The 24,027-nt window shown below is 40.1% G+C and overlaps 1 pseudogene; it reads right to left on the bottom strand.

Moving 5' to 3' along the window:
- Positions 1-2,384: 2,384 nt before the first annotated feature.
- Positions 2,385-24,027, bottom strand: part of LOC143407926 (nuclear speckle splicing regulatory protein 1 pseudogene) — a 31,984-nt pseudogene continuing 10,341 nt past the window's right edge.

The raw sequence follows: 24,027 nt of genomic DNA, 5'->3' as shown, positions 1-24,027 counted from the left end.
GCTTGAGAAGATTGTATTCCACTGTTGTTAGATGAAGTACTCCCTACATGTCCATTGTATCTGGTTGATTGATGATGTTATTGAATCCAATAATGTCCTTGCTGTGCTCCCATAATCCCTTTTGTTTCCCATAGCTCTGATCCATCTATATTGTGACTGCCACTTTACTTGTGACTTCCCCTTTCGACTGTTAGCTCTGTGTAGAAGAACAGTCTATCTTATTCATTGCTACATTCACATGCACCAGTTCTCAGCATATGGTAAGTGTTCAACAACGATGTATTGGGTGAGTGAATGAATGAACGAAACAGGCTAACTATTCACATAACCTGTAGTTATAAATAAATTAGGAACAACTGTCAAATCATGTAACAATTAGCTCAATCTCTATTTACCAAGGGCCTACCAGCACCAGGGATTGGGTTAATAAACTAATTATAAAAAAGCTATGGGCTGGGCCTGTGGCTCAGTGGTAACGCACTTGCCTGACATGTGTGAGACACTGGGTTTGATTCTCAGCACTGTATATAAAGAAATAAAATAAAGGTCTATCAACAACAACAAAAAATGTTTAAAAAAAAGAAAGAAAAAGCTACAGAGATATGGGAACATGTTTATAACGTAATATAATGACAAAAGGGAACTAAAAACAGGGTAGGAAATGTACGACGTGATTACAACTCCAAGAAATCTGTAGGATACAGCTTGGTGTCACACAGTGGTTTTAGGGTTTCCTATTTTTAGATAAAGGCTCTTTCTTTCAGTGAAATCTTAGATGCCTAAAATATAAAACAGTAAAAAGCAGAGATGTTCTGCCTTACTTAGAGCCTGCCCACCCTTCTCTTTGCCATTCTCCTCCCTGTCCTCTGCACCACTCCACACTCTCAAGCTTCAAGGCCAACCACTTTGGCGTCTCGCAGGATTATTTGAAAATCCCCAAAATAGACTTCTGGTTAAACCCTGCAGCTTAAAAACATGTATTTTCCTTTGGTCTCTCTCAAAGTGCACTAAAATAACAGCAAAGAAGCCAGAAGGCTTAAGTCCACAGGACAAAGAGGATGGATGAGTAAGGAGTCCATTCAACTCACTTTTGGAAGATAGAATAGACAGGGGCTGGATGAGTGGGGAGTAACCCAGCAAAGCTGAGGAGGTGGACACCCGAGCATCTGCAGCTGGGGAGCTGGTTCATGGCACAGCACCCTGGAGAGGCACCAGATTATTCTGAAAGGGAAGGCGAGAGGCAGGGCTGGAAATGAGAGGTTTATGGAAAGTCTTGTGAAGAGGTAGTTGGACCCGGATTCCTTCCTCATTTCTCAGAGACCTCCCTCTGGTCCCAGCAGAAGCCAGGTTGTCTCTAGATAAAGTGAATCACAAGAGGCAGGCTCAGGCACACAGAGCAGCCAAGGGGGGTGGGGACACCCCACTAGAAGAGGAGAATTAACTTTTTGGTTGGCTTAAAGTGCTGCACCAAAGGACCAAGCTAATAATCAAAATGGAGTCATGTATGCTGAAGTTCCTGTCACCAAGTTTATCTGACCTTAGGAGAGAGGATTAGAGAGGGAATAACTAAGTTTCTGAAATAGATCAGTTTCAGTTGGCAGGATAATGAAATCCCCTCTTCCTTAATCCTTACCCCAAAGAAGTGACCTGAAATAATCTACTATTAGCTAATCAATTATTTTCTTTTTGTTCTGTCTTCTGTCCTCATCTTACAAGAAAAGTAAATTGAAATGACCAATCCGCTTTCTTCAGTCTCTCTGTCTACAAAACAGACATCTTCTGCAGGGCTCATTGGAACACTATATGTTTTTTTTCTTTTTCATATCACTATTTTAATCTTCATTTAGGCCAACTATGTTGTTGGTTAAAAAATTATTTAGATAAGTGCATGTATGAATATGTAGCAACAAATCCCATCATTATATACAACTATAATGCACCAATAAAAAATGTGGAAAAAAATTTATAAAGAAGTTTAGACAAGATACATAAGCAATACTTTACACTTTAATATGAACTTTAGAGCACAGAGTATAACAATGTTCTCTATTTTACTTTTCAAATTCACATTTTTATTTGAAATGTATCTATGAAACAAAACAGATCTTGCAACAAAAGCAACATTATTAGGAGAGCTTTTTTTTTTAAAGGTTTTAGTGAAGTCAATTTTCCTCATTAAGTAGTTATAGGGAGGGATTTAGCACAGTCTTATGGTTTTTGCAGACAACCAAGAATGTGGCATTGATAAAGAAATGTTATAGATAAATCCCACTAAACATTCAGGATAAAAGGACTGACTTTTGATTTAAACCTAAATAAAAAATAAATGTTGAAATATATTTTAAAATCCCTTCCAGCCATTATGAACATATTTCTTTATGCTTTCACAAAGCAAGTCCCAGTGCTCTGTGCTTCCATACATCTGCCTGTTGGGACAGCCATTCATCACCGTCTTTCTTAACACAAGTCTTTGCATGAACCCAGGCTAGTGGCCTGGTCAAGTACCTCTCTCTAGCTGATACCACAGTTTCCTCACTGTTCTGCTTGCAAACTTGCTCACTGCCTTGGTAGTCTCCCTTGTTCTTGGCCTTGCCCTTGCTTTTCCTCTGTGAGTCTGTATTTTGCTCCCAGTGATGTTTCAGGGCGAGAGGGTTTCTCCTGGTTTCTTTCTTTGTCCTCTTCCATGTTTCTTGTTTTGCTGGATCTTTCCTGGTCAAGAAACTCATTTCTTATTCTAGAATTTGGGCTGCCTTCCCTTCTGTCTTGATTTCTTTCTGAAGATGGAGGGCTTATTTCTTGTTTTTCCTTATCTCTGTACTTATCATTTCTGTATCTTCCTCACTTTTATGTATTCTTTTTTGTTTTGCTTTTCTCTTCTTTCTCAAGGTACCAGTAGATTGCCTACCTCTTTCTTGTTCTCCAGAGGAATATTCCTCCCAGTCTTTCTCCCTTTTCCATTCTCTGTCGCTTCTTTCTCTCTGCTCTCTTCTCTTCAGTATATCTTCTTGTTCATGCCTCTTCCCATGGGAATCTCTATGACTGGCCTCTCTAGGCCAGAGAGAATTCTTTTCTATTTGGTGGTCACAGTTAATGGAATAATTCTCCTGGTTAACCAGGAGCAATAGGTACTTGGCTAGGCCAACTACAGGTGAGCAGACCTGTAATTCTACTGGTTGGGGAGCCTGAGGTGAGTTCAAATCCAACCTCAGTCACTTAGCCAGGCCCTAAGCAACTCAGGGAGACCCTGTTTCTAATAAAACAGAAAAAAACACTGGGGATGTGGCTCAGTGCTTAAGTACTCCTGGGTTCAATCCCTGGTACCAAAATATTACTACTACTATTATTATTACTGCTGCTACTACTACTACCAATAATGATAATTTCCCTGGCCTACAGATTGCTTCTCTCGGCATGGATTTGCCCTTTTCTATGTCCTCTTGACTTGGAACTTTTGGTGTGGTTTTTGGTACCACATCCTCTTTCTTCACTAGATGACCATGAATGAGCTTAATTCCTGTGATGCCTGGGGTAATTCTTAGAGGTCTCTGTGACCTTCTCTCTTCTGCATTTCATTTTATTTTCTCCCGTCTCATCATCCTTGCTGCTCATAACATCATGGTCACTGTCTACATCGGGTTTTCCTCCTCCTTCCACCGGTTTAGATGATGCATTTCTGTTCTCTGAATTCACTTCATTGGATCAATCTCTTGATTTCTTGTCCCTTATCCCACACCTACCTTCGCAAAAGCTGCAGTTAGTACTTCCTCCTCCCCAACTGCTTGATTTAGTAGATGCCTCTCACATTCACCGAGCTCTTTCCACTTGGCTACATCTGATGTGCAGCAACTCTCTTTCTAAATAAGATGTCACAAATGCCTCTCGATCATGAAATTCTCCCCTTTCCATTTCTCCTTCCCTCTGTATTTTCTTTTCCATTCTTCCTTCTCATTCCCTTTTTCTGATCTCCATTGTAAATATACTTGGGCTTCCAGTCTTTTCCAAAAAGCAATTTAGAATTACTTTCCTTGTTTTTTCCTTCTGCATTTGATTGTAAATACCGTCACAGCAGAATCTCCTGCAGCCTCTGGATGAAGGGAAAGGAAGGAATGAGAGACGGGTAAGTGAGAAATGAAAGACAGAGACCAGGCAGAGATACACATGAGAGTTTATTTGTCAGAGCTGACAAATAAAGGCCATCTCTCTATAGAGAGGAGAGAGGACCCCAGATGTTCGGGTGTTCAGCTTTTGCGAGGCAGGGGTTTGGAGTTGTAGCTGTGATGCTTTGGGCTAGACTGGGGGTGCTTGTGTCAGAGCTAGGCGGGTGGGAATAGCATGGTTTTGGCTTAGGTCAGTGGTACCATGGGGCTTTCCCGAGTCAAGGGGTCATGTCCTTCTGGTATTGGCTTAGGGTTACCATGGGGTAGGTCACTAATGGGGGTGGGAGGAGTTGGGGTAAGAGGAAGTGCAGGAAAGGGAAATTTATCTCATAAGATGGCAGTTAACATTTAATTGTTGATGTACTTTTTTTTTTTTTTTTAATGTGGTGCTGAGGATCGAACCCAGTGCCTCACACATATTAGGCAAGCGCTCTGCCACTGAGCCCCAGCCCCAGCCCGTTAACATTTAAGATGGCTGCTCAGATGTTAAATCGTAAGACCCTATACTGAAATTCCCAGCGTGGTCTGTTTCCTGGCCTGCTCCTCATCAGTTCTGAAGGGCCTCCCTCACCAAGTGGCCTGCCCAGAGTCGCCATCTTGTTGATGTGAAGCTGCCACTTAACTCCACCTATAGAATGAAGTGTTGCCTGATTCTGGAACTGAAAATAAAGTAATTAAGATTGTGAAGCTCAATTGCTGTAATTTTATCCTTTCACAGATTCCACATTTTCTCCTCCATGGTAAAGAAAGTCCCTCTCAAATAAAAATGAAGTGAACCGTAAGAGAAGAGAGGAGAGAGATCAGTCGTATGTCCTGGGGGTGTTGAGGCCCAGGTCCTCCTTGAAGTTCCTGGCTCTGGTTCTGCAAATGTCTAACGTTTCCTTTAACTCTGTGAACTCTCCAGTCTCCTTCCGCCTTAGCCCTAGCCCGCTCAGACTGCATGGTTTAGATAGCCATCTACTTCCTCATGGTGTTGGGGGCTGGGAGGCCGAGGGAGGTCCCAGTGGGTAGCTTGGGTTCCACTCTGAGCCTCTCCCTGGCTGCACTCTGTCTGTCTCCCAAGGCCTTCCCTGGTTTGTGCCTGGGTCCTAACCCACTTCCTAATCAAGATACCAGTCAGATTGGACCAGGGCCCCCCTGATGACTTGTTTACCTTAATGACTTCTTTAAATGCCCTGTCTCCAAATAGACTCATATTCTGAGGTGTTGGGGAGTAGAACAACACATAAATTCGTCAGGGCAGGGAAGTGGGACACAATTCAGTCCACAACATTTTCTGTTGGGGGCAGCAAATAGCTTATTAAAATAACTTCAGCTGTTGCAACTTAAGTTTCTGGCACTGATTTACCAATCACTTGGAGCTTGTACGTTGCCTCAAGGACATTCTGGTTTTTCTTAGTTGTTACTTAAATCTTCACTGCTATGCACCTCTTCTAATGTATGTTCCTTAAGTTGGAAAGTAGATTCCAGTTGGCATGGCCTATAGAGCCAGATGGATGGTCAGGTTGGCAGAGTTCCAATTATCTGCCTGGCCTGGGGTAAGTCCACAACTTCCTTAACTGTAAAATGGGGATGATGGTAAGAGTGATATTCATTCACTGGGTTGTCTTAAAGGTTACAGGTGTTGGTGAATATAAAGCACTTAGAACAAGGGTATGGTGAGCATTATGGAAAGTATGTGCTATTATTTATTCACTCAATGGTTTCTGAGGGGAATAACTATGTGCCTGGTAGATTCTTAGAAAATATTTATTAGTTTTTTTTTAAGATTTATTTTTTAGTTGTAGTTGGATACAATAGGTTTATTTATTTATTTTTATGTGGTGCTAAGGATCGAACCCTGGGCCTCCCACATGCTAGGCGAGCACTCTACTGCTGAACCACAACCCCAGCCCTTATTAATTTTCTTATACATAGATATGTTGTAATAAGTAATTCTTCAAGTTTTCCTCAAGGCGTTATTAATCGGTATGTTGTTATCTGCCTATGTAATGATATCTTTATAATATTCTTTCCCATTGTTTAGCCAATGGCCATTAATAAACAGATGTGGCTCTGAAGCTCTTAAATACTTTCAGCCATTTGATATGATAAGCACATATAGAGTCATTTTCTTGTACATTGTGATAAGAACAAAATTCTTATCTGAGATGCCTTAAATTTAATTACAAGAGAAGATAGAGGGGAGGATAGATTAATCAGCTAACAGCTAAAATCCAACCAGTAAAACCGTTTCACATTCTGATTGTACGTTGAAATTTTGACTTAAATTCCATCACAGTGACCACCAGGTGCCACTGCATCCTGTTTATAGAGATGCTTTCCGAACTGTTCAGCCCCAACCAATCCAGAAGCAACAAGTACTTCTCCTTATAGATTGTTCTCCAATTCAAATTTCACTGCTTTGCATTATCTCAACCCCTTTTGTCTTATAGCCAATGAGAGTTCAGTGTAAACTAATAATGTTTATTTATGTTGTGGTGGTGAGGATGGAACTAGGTCCTTGCTCAGGCTAGGCAAGCGCTCCACCACTGAGCTACAGCCCTATCCCTTTTTACTTTATTTTGAGATAGAGTCTTGTTAAGTTGCCCAGGTTGGTCTTGAACTTAGGATCCACCTGCCTCAGACTTCCGAGTTTCCAGGATTACAGGTGTGGACCACGACATCCATGCAATGTAAACTAGTTATGCTTTCCTTCTCCAAATTTTAACTACAAAAATGCTTTTGGCCCTTGGATTTGGCAGACATGTTTCCAGCTACCATCTAGCCTTGCTGCCCCAAGTTCCCCTAAGTGGGAACTTGTCCCACAACCTGTTGTTTTTGTTTTTTTTTTTTTTTTTCTGGCTGGCATTTATGGCTCCATAAATCCTTTTATTCCAGAGAACTCTCAGCTTCAAGAGCTTTGGTTGAATAATCTGTTCTTTAGGACGAAGGTGGAGGTGGAAACCAGGATTGCTGGCTTCTGATCCTTGCGTTACCCTTATACTACGAGACCTTGGACAAAAGCCTTATGCTTTCTGGGTTCCGGCTTCTTTATTTACAAACTGAGATGAATTGGCATGAACATACTCTCTATACAAAGATGTGAAAAATTGTACTCTATATGTATAATAAGAATTGTAATGCATTCCACTGTCGTGTATTTAAAAAAATAAAAATTAATAAAACTTAAAAAAAACTGAGGCTAGACTGTGTAATTTTTAGGATCTTTAACAATCTATTCTACCTATCTTTGAAATAATATCTTATGTGAACAGCCCCAAAGCTCTAACAGTTACATTCTCCCTCCTTTCTTACCTCGAGTGTAATGGTGACTTTGGTGTTTGGAAATTCTGAAACATATTAGATGCATTCCTGGGCATCAGTTATATTGAATGGAAAGATTATTAAATTATTAATTATTAAAATTTGGTGAAGGTTGATATCAGTATATTTTTAATTAGTATCCTTTTAATAAGTTAAGATTTTGTTTTCTTTCTTTTTGTTTTCTAGTGCTAGGGATCAAACTTTTGGCTTTGCACTTGCTAGGCAAATGTTCTACCACTGAGTTGCATCTGCCTTCTAAGCATTTTAAATTTAATTACAAGAGAACCTCTCCCTGTAACCTCTCCCTGTCCCACTATCCTCTTAAAAAAACAAAACTAAGATGATAGGGAAAAAAATTTAAAATGCTTTTTATAAAATTTTAACTCCTTGGCCTTTCTAATACTTCAAAATAGTGTTTTGAGATCTGATCTTGTAAATCAATTTGTTTGTCGATCTGTAACCGTAGTCTCTGACATTGGGGAGATCAGTGGTGGGGAAAATGCAAAAAAAAAAAAAAAAAAAATTAAGATCTATGATCTGCTCTTGGTAAGACTCTTATTTTTTACTGTGAACATATGCACAAAACATGCAGAAATATTAACACATATTCTCCAAAATGTATGGTTGAACACCCACATTCCTTCTTTCATTCAACAAAACGTGTCAATTACCCACTCTCTTCCTGGGGATCTGTGTGAACAGGACAAAGTTCTAATCTTTGTGGAGCTGACATTTTAGTTAAATATGTGTCTCAAAATAAAAGAATAGGATTTTGGGAGAGTGTTAATCCATCAGTCCTGTGAGCAAATTCATACCCAGCAGCAGGGGGCAGTGTCTCCAGGCAGGGAGCTCTCCAGGGTGAGTCTGTAGTGCAGCCCAAGGGATCTAGGCTGCAGGGTGTACTCTGTGTATCTGCACATGGAGCAGGTCGATTTTTTAAAAAATATTTATTTTATTTATTTATTCTTATGTTGAGGATCAAACCCAGAGCCTCACACATGCAAGGCAAGCGCTCTACCACTGAGTTACAACCCCAGCCCAGCAAGTCAATTTTAACACCACCTCCTTACATTATTTTTAGTTAATCATGGAATGAAGGGGATCATAATAATGGACTGAAAAGAAACATGGTGAGATTTTTAACTGAAATTTGTATATACAATCATGTCCATAAAATAAATGAATACACTATCAAAAAGAGGTGAAAGTGATGGATCAGTACTTCTTAATTATATTACTGCTGTTCAAAAGAAAGAAAAATCATATACCTTCATATTAGTCTGCTACAGAAATGAATAATAACACTACAGTTTAATGTTATTTTTAAGAAAGAAAAAGTAATTAAAAGAATTCAGTTCAGTTCCTAAAGATAGTTTTTAAATGCAGCAAAATATTTCTTGCATGAATTAAAATTTGCACTTATTTAACAAAAATATTACACCTTGTACTTTATTATTATTATTATGCAGTACTAGGGACTGAACCCAGGGCCTATTAGGAACTTTCACTATTTTAAATTTTAATAATAAAAAAATACAAGTGTGCTTTTATGAGAAAATTAAATTGAAAGAGAAAGGATTGAACTTGCTCAAGTTCTGCCACAACCACTGTACTCCACTATTTCTGTCAAATGTAGTTCTTTAATGCACAAGCAGAGGGTTCTGCAGGGTTGAATAGGTGAAGCACACCCAAAGCCAGCTCAAATTTGAGTGATTCTGGACAATTAGGAACTTAGCTCTTAAATAAGGCATGTAATTAAATCTGGTTATGTTAGGGTTTCTCTGAATTAACTTGCATGTAGAAAATAATGTTTATTAAAGGATAAGCAGTATGATATGTTAATTGTATTTGTTACAAAATTAAATAGTAACCACAGACATTTTTTAGAGCTTAGGCCAAAAAAAAAATTGGGAGGGGAACAGTATTTGGCATTACATAGAATTGCATATAGTATAAATATAACAAAATCAGACCAACTTTTAGTCTGTTTTATTGTTGTCTTAAAAATCTCTACAGATATCGTGTTTCCCTATGCCCTGGGACCGTGCTTATCACTACTCTTGGTATATACCGATACCACAGAAAAGGAGGGAAAATCACATTGGAACTAACTTGAAGCCATGTGTGTTTAGCCCTGGTAGTCACAGCTTTGCATGAGAACCTTAGGAAGCTCCAAGGGACACTCTGGGTCTTGCAGCATGGTAAAGAGTCTGCCCAACGCTGCTTTGCATGCATTCTGAAACAACAGCAAAAGCCATTTGTCTAGTGGATGAATGTAAATAAGCGCTGTGATGCGCATGCGCCTGTGTGTGCCTGGGGTGAGTGTGGGGAGAACTGCAAAGAGCATTAAGAATAGATCTTAATGCCCTTTGCAGTTCTGGGGCTGGGGCTGGGGCTGGGCCTCAGCGGTAGAGCGCTTGCCTACCACGTGTGAGGCATTGGGTTCAATCTTCAGCACCACATAAAAATAATTAAATAGAATAAAAAGTTATTAAAAAATAAATGAACGTGGATTTAAATAGCTTCTCTTTTCAAATTCCAATACCTCATAGGTAGTTTTCAGTGCTTACTTTTGGTTTTCCTGTGAGTTTGGTGAGAGATGCCTATTCCAGTTTAATAAGAAGAGAATTGTGATAGGGATATTTGGTGAATTGTTTCTCTGAAAATTTATGGATCCATAGATGAATTTTAGACATATCTTGTATGAAAAAAAAAGAATCAGACCAAGTAATTAATAAGCGACTCTTGGAAGTTTTTATTAATTAATTTATTATTTTTTAAGGCAGGGTCTTTGCTGGGCTCAAGTGAACTTCCTGCCTCAGCCTCCCTAGTAGCTGGGTCTACAGGCACATGCCACCACACCTGACTTTAAGGCTGCTATTTAGGACTGCAATCTGACAATATTTGGTAAAGTTGAAGAGGGACATTCCTACGACCCTGCCATTGCACGCACTTCTAGGTCCACGCAGTGAGAAGTCTGTGTGTGTACTAGGAGACCCACGTGAGTATGTTCCGACAGTTTGAGCTTTTGGTCCTCAGCCATGGCTCTCTACTCAAGGCTACGATGACCCTCCAGGAAGATCACCTTCTTCTAAGAAGGGGAGATGTGGTTTTGATCGTTGCTGTAGAGGAGCTCTGGGGACACCATCACTACAGTACCCGTGCTGTTGCAATGTTCTCCAGGCTCAGGCAGCTGGGCCCATTGCCAGCTGCTCCTGGCACAGCTCAAGGTCACACTGCCTCATGCCTCACACTGCTGGCCTCTTCCATCCCTCGCTGGGCCTTCTCTGTCACCAGGTACTTGACACAGTGAGACTGCTGGGGGCACCCTGGCTTGCTAGGGCCCAGAGGTTGCAGGCTGCAAGCAGAAAGGGAATGTCCCTGGCTTGTGCCTGCACACTCACCATGTGTTCTGAGGTTCACCACGGGAAGATGCAACTGCTGCTTCCCTGGTGGCTGCCCAGTGGGGTCAAGCGACAAAGCCAGAATTTCAGAAGCTAATCTCCAGTGAAGCAGACTTTACTGATGGAGAGGCAGAAGGTGAGAGAGAACCCATGGATAAATTCTTCCTTCCCCCAAAGGACTCTTCTGAGAAATGTTTCATGTAGCTTTTCTGGAAACTTCCACATGATTCAGTAACCAATGGTGCTTTCTAGTGAAGCAGAGGCCAGTATTAAAGCACCTTCTCTTTGCATTTCTATACTACACTTTTCATTGTATTTATTTATTTATTTATGAGGCTGGAGATCATGCTAGGACTTGTACACGATAAGCATGCTCTTCAGTACTGAGTCATAGCCCCACCCCTTATCATTATTTAAGTCTTCTTCTACTTACAAAAAAAAAAAAAAAAAAAGTTCAAGGCCAGCAGCATCCTCATGCATCACGCACCTCATGTTACCATGACTTGATTGTGTCAAGGGGCCACTTTGAGTGACAGGCCTATATCACCTATATCACCCTCATTGTGCTGTCCGGCTTCACCCTTGCAGCCTTGACTTTGCACTCTTCCAGGAGAGCTTTCGATTGTAAGTTCTGCCTCAGACTATAATTTCCAGGGAACCCAGACTTAGATAAAGAATGTTTACTGCAGCAAAATTTTCAGAATGCTCAGACGTTGTTTTATAGTCACAAGAAGCAATTAAACCATTAGTGCAAAGAGAAAGAAAAACTAGAGGGAAAAAAGAAGGGCAAAGCTGGAAACTAGAATTACAACAAACATAGAATCAATGCCAAGACAGACCGTGACCTCAAAGACTTCACTTTTACTGCTCATTTGCAAATTGGCTGGTAAACATATTTTAAATGGCTATAATACTGTGAAAAGCTTTGAGCTCCTTAAAAAAGGTTTCAGTGCAGCCCTGCGAGGCTCAGTGATGGGGACATGGTCTGGGAAATGCAGTGTTAGCAGATTTCATTGCGTGAACATCACAGCATCCTGATGCACACCTTAGTGGTATAGGCCAATCACTCAATGTGGCCCCTTGACGCAATCAAGTCGTGGTAAAATGAGGTGCGTGATGCATGAGGATGCTGCTGGCCTTGAACTTTTTTTTTTTTTTTTGTAAGTAGAAGAAGACTAAAATAATGATAAGGGGTGGGGCTATGACTCCGTACTGAAGAGCATGCTTATCATGTACAAGTTCCTAGCATGATGCCCAGCCTCATAAATAAATAAATACAATAAAAAGTGTAGTATAGAAATGCATAAAGAAATAACATAGTCTTTATTCCCATTATCAAGTATTATGTGCTGTACATAATTGTGTATACTATGCTTTTATGTGTCTGACAGCACAGTAGGTTTGGTCACACCAGAGTCACCATGAATACATGGGTAATGATGTTTGTTCATCAACGTGGTAGAATGCTTCAGCCCTGTGTATTCTTTTTTTTTAATATATTTTTTTAGTTGTCCATGGACCTTTATTTTATTCATTTATATGCAGTGCAGAGGATCCAACCCAGTGTCTCACATATGTTAGGCAAGTGCTCTACCCCTGAGCTACAAGCAACCCCAGCCCTGTATAATCTTATGGGACCATTGTGGCCTACGTGGTCCTCCATTGACTGATAAATCAATATGCGCTACATGACTGCATATGGATTAGTTGGGAAAAGAAAAAAGGAAAACAATATTCGGAAGAGCAGTAGTTGTTTCAGGTCAAACTTTAATACCCTTTATTTTGTAAAACTTGATACTTTCAGAAATTCAAGCGTTCTGGGGTCAGGTGAAAACCCATCATTTAAAAGTTTCTGAACCTCTTTAACTTCAGTTTTCTCTTGTTTTAGATGAGGATAAAATCGTGCATAAGTCATAGGATTGTTGTGGAGTTTAAATGAGATAATTCAGTGTCTGGCACATGGTGCCAGATAAACATTATTATATAATAGTCCCAGTGAGGAAAATCAATTCTTTGGGAGCAAAAATTGATGCTGAACAAAGCTACATCTATGCGTGCTATCTTGGGAAAGATGCATTCTAGTTGGAGCTTTTGCCATAAAAAAGAAAATTCCATTTTTTTCTGTTAATTTAGGCGTATTTGTGTGCACATGTGTATGTGCAGGCATGTGTGCATGTGCAAGCACACACTAATCCCACCCATTCTATGTGGCATCTTAGATCTGACATTTTTTTGGGCCTGAGGACAAGATGGAAATCAAGATAGACTAGATCCCTCTTCTCGAGGATTTTCTGCTCATGAAAAGCAGTTTGTTGCTTTTCGGTGGGTTTCTATTTCAGAAGGAGCCCTTCTCTGCTTCGCAGCACTGAGAAGTCAACGCCTCAGGACAGAGTGAAAACCTGGGGTTTGTGCCTTTGATGTACCAAGTGCTCTTTTGAGGGAAACCAAGAACTGGCTGTTCTCTGGATCGTTGGGAAAGGGGGAGGCAGAAGGAAACCAGTTCTAGATGCCAGAGGGCATGGGTGGAAAGGCGTCCCAGCAAAGACCCCAGTACTCAGTAGGACCACAGCATGCACCGTGGGCGTCTGAAGCTTTGCTCTGTGGTCTCCCACTGCTGTCCAGCCTCCTGCAGGGAGGACTCAGTGTCCCCAGCCTGGACACACTGAAGTCACTGCCTCCCCAGGACTGGGAATTGGCTCCCTCAACCCTGTGGGAGCCGAGTTCAGGTCTGCCGTCGTCGGGTTGCCTGGAGCTCAACCTCACTTCTGTGTCACCAGCCAGATCACTATCAGACCAGTAAGGACTTCTCCTTTCCTTGGAAACTGTCAACTCCCTGAAACCAGTGAGCTTATACTTATGTGAGGCCTTAGCACATGAGGAAAGGCTTCCCCAGATTATTATTATTATTTTTTAATTAAAGCTCATCTCCATGCATACAGTGCTCCAAACATACCTCTTTTTTTTTTTTTCCCTGTTCCTTCAATATGCCATGTTTGGGTTTAGAGTCTTAGCACCTGTTGTTCCTTCTACCTGGAATGCTCACCCCCAGCTCCTAACGTGGCTGGGTACATTTGTTAGCACTTCGGCCTGTGTGTTACCTCTTCAGAGGGGCTGCCATTTCAACCCCATTTAATGTTCTTCACCCACCTGCAGCCCAAACACTATCTAATAAATTACCATCCCTTCCCTTCCCTCTTCCATTCTTTCTCTATTTTCTTATACCTCACATAAAAAGTACTAAGCCAATCACATGCCTTGGGTCGTGGTATACAATTATTACCTTTTTTATTCCCCCACAGATACTTTCCCCATTAATTCCTGGTTTTCATTTGTATTTCCCTTTGCATATTCATCCACCATAAGGTATAGCTATTAATCCTTGCACACATGTAATATCAACGTAAGGTGGTGTTTTGTTTGTTGAATGTTTTAGGTTTTCCTAAGTGATACTGTGCTATAGGAACCTTGTTCTTGTTATTATGTGCTACATTCCACGGTGAGCCTTAAAGCTCTTCTACATTTGCTGTGTAGATACATTTGGTCCATTGCTTTTAACTGATGGCTGGTATTCTGTAGTGTGCTTTCATTTTTCCTGCCCTTGGAGTGCATTCAATGCCCACATTCCCCAGCTCTGCAGTGAGTATCCTTCATGTTGTGTCTTTAAGGACCTATGAGAATGGATTTGGATGGTAACTGGCCATATCTATAGACATACATGGTCTAAGTGCTTTACGTATATAAGTTCCGTCAGTTCTCAAATAACCTACAAGGTAGGTGCTATTATTGTCCTCATTTTACATACAGGTGGAGAAACTGAGACACGGAGTGGGTTAATGACTTGCCCAATGTCTTTAATAAGTGGCAGAGGCGGGCTTTCAACTTTCAGGTGAGTACCTCCTGGTGAGTATGAGAAGAGCTTACAGTGCCACATCCTTGACTTCCTACCCCTGTCCCACCCCCACATGTCCCTCAGGGAGCCTTACCCTGTCCTGCCTAAAGGTAAAGCCTAGTCAGCAATCCCTAGCATTCCAGATGGAAGGGTTGGAAATGGAATTGCTTGGATCCAAATACCCCTGTTGCTAGCCATTCTTCACCCTGCCCGGGCACTACCTTCACAGTATCCTGCCACCTCTCTCTAGCAGATAGTTTGCCTCAGGGTGATACCAGGCAATGATCTGCCAATGACCCAGGGGTCGGAGAGAGAAAACAGCTTGCAACTCTGTCCTGCCATGACCCAACAGTGACTTCCTCTGCTTTGCCTATCATTTGCCCACAGAGGTCATAGCCACCCCCTCTCTCTCCCCAGAGAGTTCTTTGTGGTTTTGACCTGGATTTGCATCGTTCTGCAGATTTGTGAACTTTCTCCTCCTTCTGAGGCAACATCAGGGCTGGGTTTTGTGGGGGTCCTTATAGTCTTGAGAATGCTAGTCACTACCTGAAGTGAGCATCTGTGTTTGTGCATTTGCTTATTTCTTGTGGGTCTCCCTTGTTGTAAGGCTGTAAGTGCCCCATGAGCAAGGACCTTGTCTGTCTTATGTATCTTTGTCCTAAACTTCCATCTCGTGCCAGAGCACATTGGTTAAGAGTGATATAAGAAACAGTCATGTTTTCTATAGAAACACAACTCATTGTGTTCCTTGGTTTTTTTTACTTAAGGATTAGAAAAAATCAGTTCAGCTTTTGTGGATGTAATAAGTGACACTGTGGGTAATGTCCTTTGTGCCTCATGGGTAGTGGCCCAGATGTGAAAGACACAATTGCCTGATACAGGAGAATATAGGCAAAGCTTATTTGATACTTTACACCAGTAATAAATATCAAAGCTTATTTGATACTTTACACTAGAACCCATTCTTTTGGCAAATTTCAAGTATATTATATATTACTGTTAACTGTAACCATACCAAAAGTATGCTCTAGAGGTCTCTGGGAGCGCCCAAGATCCTATCAGGGGGCTCATGGGGTCATGATCATGCATACACAAAAGATCTGTTCACAGTGCAGATAAATGGATTTTAATGTAATAGTACAAAATGGTTATCAGTATGTTTTTAGCTTCTGTATTGCAACTATTTTTATTTTTGTTTTTTGGTAGTAGGGATTGAACTCAGGGGCACTCGACCACTGAGCCACATCCCCAGCCCTTTTTTGTATTTTATTTAGAGACAGGGTCTCGCTGATTGCTTAGTGCCTCGCTTTTGCTGAGGCTGGCTTTGAACTTGCGATCCTCAGCCTTCCAAGCCACTGGGATTATAGGCATGCATCCCTGTGCCTGGCTTGCAACTAATCCTTTAAGAAACTAACACTTGTGAAATTTAGGCATTGTATCACCAAAGAATTTTTTCAATTACTCAAAAAGGCCACTTTAATACTCTTCTATTTTCCTACTTTTACAGATTTTTTTCATATGCTTCAACTAAGAAAGTACATTGCAGCAAATTTAAGCTATAAGCAAATGTATGAATTCAGCTGTGTTTTACTGGACCAGACATTAAGGAAATTTATAAAAATGTATGACAGTGTTGCCTTCTTATTACATATTATTTTGTTCTAGAAAATTTAGTTATTTTTTCTTAAAATATGTGTTGTTTGTACTAACTGTAATAGGTATATGACTGGTTTAAATGAATCGATAAATGAATATTTTTCAATTTGTTTTAATTTCTAATATTGTGAATATCAACAGATGTAATCTACCAAAAAAAATAAAAGGCTCTTTGGGGTTCTCAATGATTTGTTGTTGTTGTTTTGTTTTTTGGGGGGATTCTGGGACAAAAAACATGTAATAACTTTTTATTTAATTATATTGCAGAAAGATGAGTCACAAGCCTAAAAACTGTCTCTGGACAGTCTAGAATCTCAGGATCTGGAGTCTTGATTTTTGTGAGCAATATCATTTATTTATTTACTTACTTATTTATGAGAATATCTTTATTTGGCCTTCACTTGCCCCCAGCTTTATTGAAGTATAATTGACAAAATTGTCTATATTTTTGGTGTGATACTTTGATATATGTATGCATCAAGAAGAGTAATCAAAAGAATTAACATATTCATTATCTTTTTTAATATTTATTTTTTAGTTTTTGGCGGACACAACATCTTTGTTTGTATGTGGTGCTAAGGATCGAACCCGGGCCGCATGCATGCCAGGTGAGCGCGCTACCGCTTGAGCCACATCCCCAGCCCCCATATTCATTACCTTATGTGTAATGAGAACACTGGAACCTACTCTCTTGGCAAATTTCAAGTATATTATATATTACTGTTAACTGTAACCATATTGAACATTGGGTCACCATAAATCTTTTGTTTTTGTTTTTTTTTTTTCTACGAGGGATTGAGCTCAGGGGTGTTTTACCACTAAGCCACATCCCTGGTGGTTTTTATTTTTCATTTTGAGACGGGATCTTATTAAGTTGCTTAGGGCCTCACTAAGTTACTGAGGCTGGCCTTAAACTTGTGATCAGTCCTCCTGCCTCAGCCTCTGGAGTTGCAAGATTACGGGTGTGCACCACTGTGCCCAGCTCATTCATCTTTTAATCAGAAATTTGATTAACATGTCCCTCTTTCCCCCACCCATTGACCCTTAATAGCCACTTTCTACTCTGTTTCTATGAATTCTGTTCTTTTAATTCTATTTGGAAGTGTGGTTATGCAGGATTTGTCTTTCTGTGTCTGGTTTATTTCACTTGGCATAATGTATTCCATGTTCATTCATGTTGTCGAAAATGGCAAAATTTCCTTCTTTTTACAGGTTGAATGGTATTCCTGTGTGTGTGTGTGGGCGGGGTGTATTTATCAAATTTCATTTATCCTTTCATCTGAGAGAGGATGCTTCAGAGGATAGATATCTCTTTGAGATACTAGTTTTGCTGCCTTTATACTTTTATACCTTTTTGCTGGATTTATACCCAGAAGAGGGATAGCTAGATCATATGATAGGTCTATTTTTAATTTCTTGAGAAGCTTCCATTCTGTTTCCCACTATTGCCTTCAAGGCACCCTCCAGTGACCAAAGACCTCCCACAGGACCTGCCACTTCAAATCTCCCCCACCTCTCAGTAGAGCCAAGCTGGGGACTTAGCCTTTAACCCATGGGCCTTGGGGTCATTACACATCCAAACTATAGCCCCATCCTAACATGTATTAGGTCGTATCTCTTCGTGATGCCCTTGTTCATGGGTAGCTGCCCAAATTGATGATCCTATAATGAGATGATAGACTGCCTGCCATCTTGATGATGTCTCAATTTTTATTTCTTATGTTAAATAAATTCATCCCCATAAGAACTGATTCAAGTAATTTTAAAACAAGATGATGATATCAGTTTTTTGTTTGTTTGTTTGTTTGTTTTTATGAATAAGCATCCACAAGATCTCGGTTGCATGACAACGGATCATTGTCTTCTAGTAACTGGGTTTGAGCATCAAGACTTCTGTAGCCTGGGCCCAGAACTGGCACATCTGCCCTCCTCTCTTGTGCTGATGGTCAAAGCAAGTTACATGGCTAAACCCAATGCTAAAGGACTCACTGCGGAAAGAGAAGTGCAAGGTCACAACGCAAAGACGGCTGAGGCAGGAAGTGAAGGTGCACACTCTACCCACCAACAGAGGAAAACCAAGGTGGTAAGTCCAACTTCCAACAAGAAAATTCTTGTTTTTTTCTTTTTTGTTGCAGTGCTGGAATTGAACCCAAGGCCTTACACATGCTAGGCAAGTTCTCCACCACTGGGCCATATCCCAGCCCAAAAATTCTTTCTTAGATCCTCAGAAGATTAGGGAGAAGACCTCACTGCTTTTTTAAAAATATTTTTTTTTAATTGTCAATGGATATTTAATTAATTAATTAATTTATTTATTATGCGGTGCTGAGGATCAAACTCAGGGCCCCACATATGCCAGGCAAGCACTCTACCACCAAGCCACAACTCTAGCCCTTGTCATTGCTTTTTGAATAGTCCGTAAACTACTTATGTAAATGGACTCTCAATCCATAAAACTGCGCTTTCGCCAAATTTCCACATTAGTTATTTAAACCAGTTACTGGTTTACCAATATTAAAAATACATATATTAAAAAATGTTCAAACCCCCCCCCAAACCAAATTCTTTGTAATGCTTATCTGCAAATGATGAGGGTTTTACATAAATGTGGTCTCTTAAGTGGTTTCTTTTTTTTTTAAATTAATTTTTTTAGTGTAGATGGACACAACACAATGCCTTTATATTCATGTGGTGCTGAGGATTGAACCCAGGTCCCACCCGTGCAAGGTGAGCGTTTTACCACTGAGCCACAATCCCAACCCTAATGTGGTTTCGTAAAGTGAGATTTACTTAATAGTTAATAGAGTAAGAATAGTAATTATAAAATGTATTATTATATCATTTTACCCAAAGGGAATTTGTTTCAGCATTAAACAGGGCAAAGCACACTTTTGAAGAAAAGTGTGTTTTCTAATGAACAATTGTATTAATTGTACTGTAGATTGGAATAGAAAGGGAGAAAAAGGATAAATTATTTTCAAATGTAAACCCAAAAGCAACACAATAAATATACACCCCATAAACAAGATAGTTTGGGATAATTTTAAGCCTCTAAGAGAAATAAGACCAATGCTTTTATTTATTGAAGCTTATTCCCCCAAGTAATTTAAAACCCTTTAAAAGGAATTTCTGTTGTCCTTATTATGTGAAAGAGAAATATTTATTCTCATTTTGTGCATAAACCTAATGAATTTCTGTGAAAAACTAAAGCAACTGATGAAAAGTGGTCAATTATTTGACCCACTTTAATGGTGTTGATTAATTGATCACTTTTAATGGAACAATCTTTGATTTATTATTAGTTATTGAGTGCCCGTAATATCTTTAAGTACTAAGAGAGTTCTGTAGTAAATCTAGTCCTTGCTTCCATGGATCATGTAGTCTATTTGAGGAGGTAATTAGCGGGTATGTTTAAAAAAAAAAAAAAAAAAAAAAAAAACTAATGAGAAGGTATTAAATCTAAGTTCTAAAATACCAGTGAGAGTAGTTAGGAGGAGGCCATGTTTTCTCCCCAGCATTCATCAAGCATCAACTCATTTTGAAAAAATCATATTATTGATATGGGATTACAGGGATTGCCCCTATCCCAGCTCTAGCAATGATCCCTCATGGGCCTAAATCAATCAGAGTAATCCCAACCTCTGGACTGAAATGAGGGGTCAGCAACTCATGGAATTCCCATGGTACAGGGACTAGATGTGGAAACCCAGAGAAAGCTTGGGACTTTCATGGGATTTGGGGGATTCAGATGCCTCTCTCCTGAATGCTATGAGATGTGATGTGAGACCTGGACTTCCTGCTGAGCACCTGGCCAAGTTTGGGGCTCTCCTACCACATGCATATCACTGTGGGGAGAGTGATGTCTTGCAGGGTAGAAACAGGCCAGACAGTCACACGGGAGGCAGCTTCCCTACAAGGGCACAGACATTCCTTTTGTACCCGGCCATCAAACGTCCAAGGTCCTGTGATCCCATGCTAGTGGCATGAGGTAGCCAAGACACTGGGGAATTTGTTGTGGTATGGGCAGCTATAAGGGCAGTGCAGGGTTCTGTGGCAACAGTTTGAGGAGCAGCCCTTGATACCCTGCATCCAGGGACAGGTGCATCCAGGGACAAGTAGTGGTCCTCTCTGCCCAGGCTTTGGGCTACCCTGTATCCTTTCAACAGATTTGTTTTGACCTCCATCAGCACCAATTTTCAGCACTTAAACTTAGAACCCTCCCCTGTTGAACTATTCATCAAAACATCTTTTGTTTTCTGAGCCCATCTGAATTGGACTTTTTGTTGCTAAACACAGAAGCACCCCAGCTGGCGCAGGGGGACCAGCAGTAAGAGCAGGACGTGTGCATAACTGAACCTTGCTCAGTGCCTGTCATGCTGGCTAGGCAGTTGTGGCAGAGGTAGTCACATGGTGACTGCAGAGTGACAGGGAGCCATGCAGGGCTGAGTCAGCAGCCTGGCTCCTCCTGGAGTGCAGGGTGAGAGCCTTGTGCCCTTTCTACCTCCTTATTTGCAAGTAGGAAGAAAGATTAGCTTACCCTCAGTTCACACCCCAGTACCCCAAAACCAAAAACAAAACCCCAAAGAAGATAAATACACAAACACAATTTATATCCAATAGGTTATATCAGCTTGAAGTAGAAGCTTGGAGGATTCCAATAGATTGTTAATATGACAAATGTGGTGTCACTGACATAAAACAGACATACAGACCAATGAAACAGAACAGATGACACAGAGACAAGCCTACATAGATAGTCATCTGACCCTTGACAAAGGTACCAAAAACATACATTGGAGAAATGACAGTCTTTTTAACAAATGGTGCAGAGAAAACTGGTTATCCATATGTAGAAGAATGAGACTAGATCCTTCTTTCTCACCCTGCACAAAGGTCAACTCAACAATGGATCACAGACCTAGGAATTAGACCAGAAATTTTTTAACACTAGAAGAAAATATAGCGCCAACGTTCCAATATACCGGTACAGGTACCTGAAGCTCAAGGAATACTATAAGAATCAACAAATAGGATGTTACAAATAGAATGCGGATCACAGAGACCCCACGGGTGTGGTTGTCCTGTTCCTGTTGGCCTTCTGCTGGGTGGTAGCACACGCCTGTAATCCCAGTGGCTTGGGAGGCTGAGGCAGGAGGATTGCAAGTTCAAAGCCAGCCTCAGCAAAATTGAGGCGCTAAGCAACTCAGTGAGACCCTGTCTCTAAATAAAATACAAAATAGGGCTGGGTTGTGGCTCAGTAGTACAGTGCCCCTGAGCTCAATTCCTGGTACCCCCCCCCCCGCCCAAATACACTCCCTCTTGATTATAAATGAGAGGACTGAAGGCAGGGGCACTGATTCGAAAATCCCACTACTTGTAATAAAAGAAGAGGAAATGTCCTGGCATCACTGCCTCCTGTGACTTCAAGGTCATTGTGAAGGGAAACAATGCAGTGAAAGAAAGTTCTTCGTATTAGGACAGACATCATCATTGCTTCACATTTTTTCATCTTTCTGGGTGTTTTTATACCACTTAATAAGAATATTAAAATAGAAAAATAAATAGGATGGTTTCAAATTAAAAAGCTCTGCCCAGCAAAGTAAACGAGAGTGTGGAGCAAGAACCTATAGAATAGGAGACCTTGGCCAGCTAGTCTTCTGACAGAGGATTAACATCCAGAATACATAAGGAACTCAAAACAGTTAACACCAAAAAAACCCCAATAACTCAGGGGCTGGGGCTGTAGCTCAGTGGCAGAGCACTTGCCTAGCATGTGAGAGGCACTGGGTTCAATTATCTGCGCCACATAAGAAATAAATAAATAAAATAAAGGTCCACGACAACTAAAAATATATTTAAGAAAAATATATCTTAATCAATACATGGGCAAAATGAATGAAACAGACACCTCTCAAAAGAAGAAATACATGTGACCAACAAATAAATGAAAAAATGCTCAACATCTTCAGCTATTAGGGAAATGTATCTCAAAATTACACTGAGATTTCAAGTCAGTCCAGTTAGAATAGCAGCTCTCAAGAATACAAATAACAAATGCTGGAGAGGATTTTGGGGAAAAGGAACTTTAATACACTGTTGGTGTGACTGTAAATTAGTACAAATACTAGGAAATCAGCAAGGAGTTTCCTCAAAAGACTGGGCATGGAACTACCATATGCCCAGCTATCCCACTCCTCAGTATTTATCCTAAAGAATGAAAGCCATCATAGTGTAGTGATATATGTATATCCATGTTTATAACAGCATAATACACAGAGCCAATTAAGGAACCAGCCTGGGCATCTGTCAATGGATGAGTGGATAAAGAAAACCTGTTATATATAAACAATGGAAGTTTATTCAGCCATAAAGAAGAATGAAATTATGTTATTTGCAGGAAAATGGATGGACCTTGGGAACAGTATATTAAGCAAAGTAAGTCAAACTTGTAGATGTATTTACAGTTGCAATTATTTATTAACATGATTTTTTTTCCTCCCCTGTTGGAGGTTGGGGAACAAGAAGAGCTGTGGGAACACTGAGACGGAGAGGGGGAAAGAAACTGCCAACGCTCACAGTCCATTTCAAACCTGTGGAAGGTCATTTACCTTCTCTCACAAGCCTTTTACTCACTTGAGAGATGGGTTAGCGAAAGATAAAGCCCCTGTGAATTGGTAACCTGGCTTTGGGAGAAGACTTACACAGTTACTAAGGTGTTGGGTAAACAGACGCTAAGCATTTATTTACAAAGAAGCCTCACAGCTGTGATTGCTATATCGACCGTTTCTTCCAGGAAGATGATCAGTTTCAACAGAATTAAGAGTTGGAAACTATTTCCTTGAATTTGGGCATATCAGATTATTAGATTGTTCTGTTTTTGCAAATCCAGTGTCCATACCTAGAGGTATAAAAGACCATGTCTATCAGCAATGTTTAAGAAAATGGGTATTTTTAGAGGTGTGGGTTTTGTGATGTATCATATGTTAATGTTGTCCATTAAATCCTTCAAAAAGAAAATTTGGACAAATGGTAATGAACAAGGCGCTCTGAAAAAGCATGATAATATATAATTTTATCTTATAAGATCCAATCCATAAGAGAGGCATAATTGATTTTATTGATTTACAGTACAGTTGACTTTCTTCTAATGTAAAATTTAGTAGGTAGCTTAGACATTAAATTTTAAAGTCAGGATCATCATCAATCTTTTATTTAGATCTGATAAGCTTCTGGAGTTACTCCAACCACGGAATCCTCATTTGGTTCTCCCAAATGGAGCAATTCACTGTGGAATATTGTGTGTGTTTGTTTTACAAATCAAAAAACAAATGAATTACTTATTTTAATAGAAATAATATATAACTAATTTTTTCCCTTTGCACTGGAATAAGGATTACCTTGCTTTGCCTACCAGCTTATGTTTTTTTTTTTCTTTTTTCCTCAGCTTTATTGACCCCAGCCAAGTCCTTAATTTTCATGAATAGAATTGCAAATGCTGTTCTTTTAATCTTCTGAGTTGAATTCTGGGTCATGCAAAGATTAAGTGAAGTGACTTCAAACCTAAAATCCTATAATTACAGAATGTCTGTTTACATTGAAACTTGGTCTTCCTTTC

This window comes from Callospermophilus lateralis, chromosome 10 (assembly GCF_048772815.1).
Source record: "Callospermophilus lateralis isolate mCalLat2 chromosome 10, mCalLat2.hap1, whole genome shotgun sequence".
Taxonomy (NCBI): Eukaryota; Metazoa; Chordata; class Mammalia; order Rodentia; family Sciuridae; genus Callospermophilus; species Callospermophilus lateralis.
Note: the sequence above shows the minus strand (reverse complement) of the source record. Positions and strands in the feature narration are given on the sequence as shown.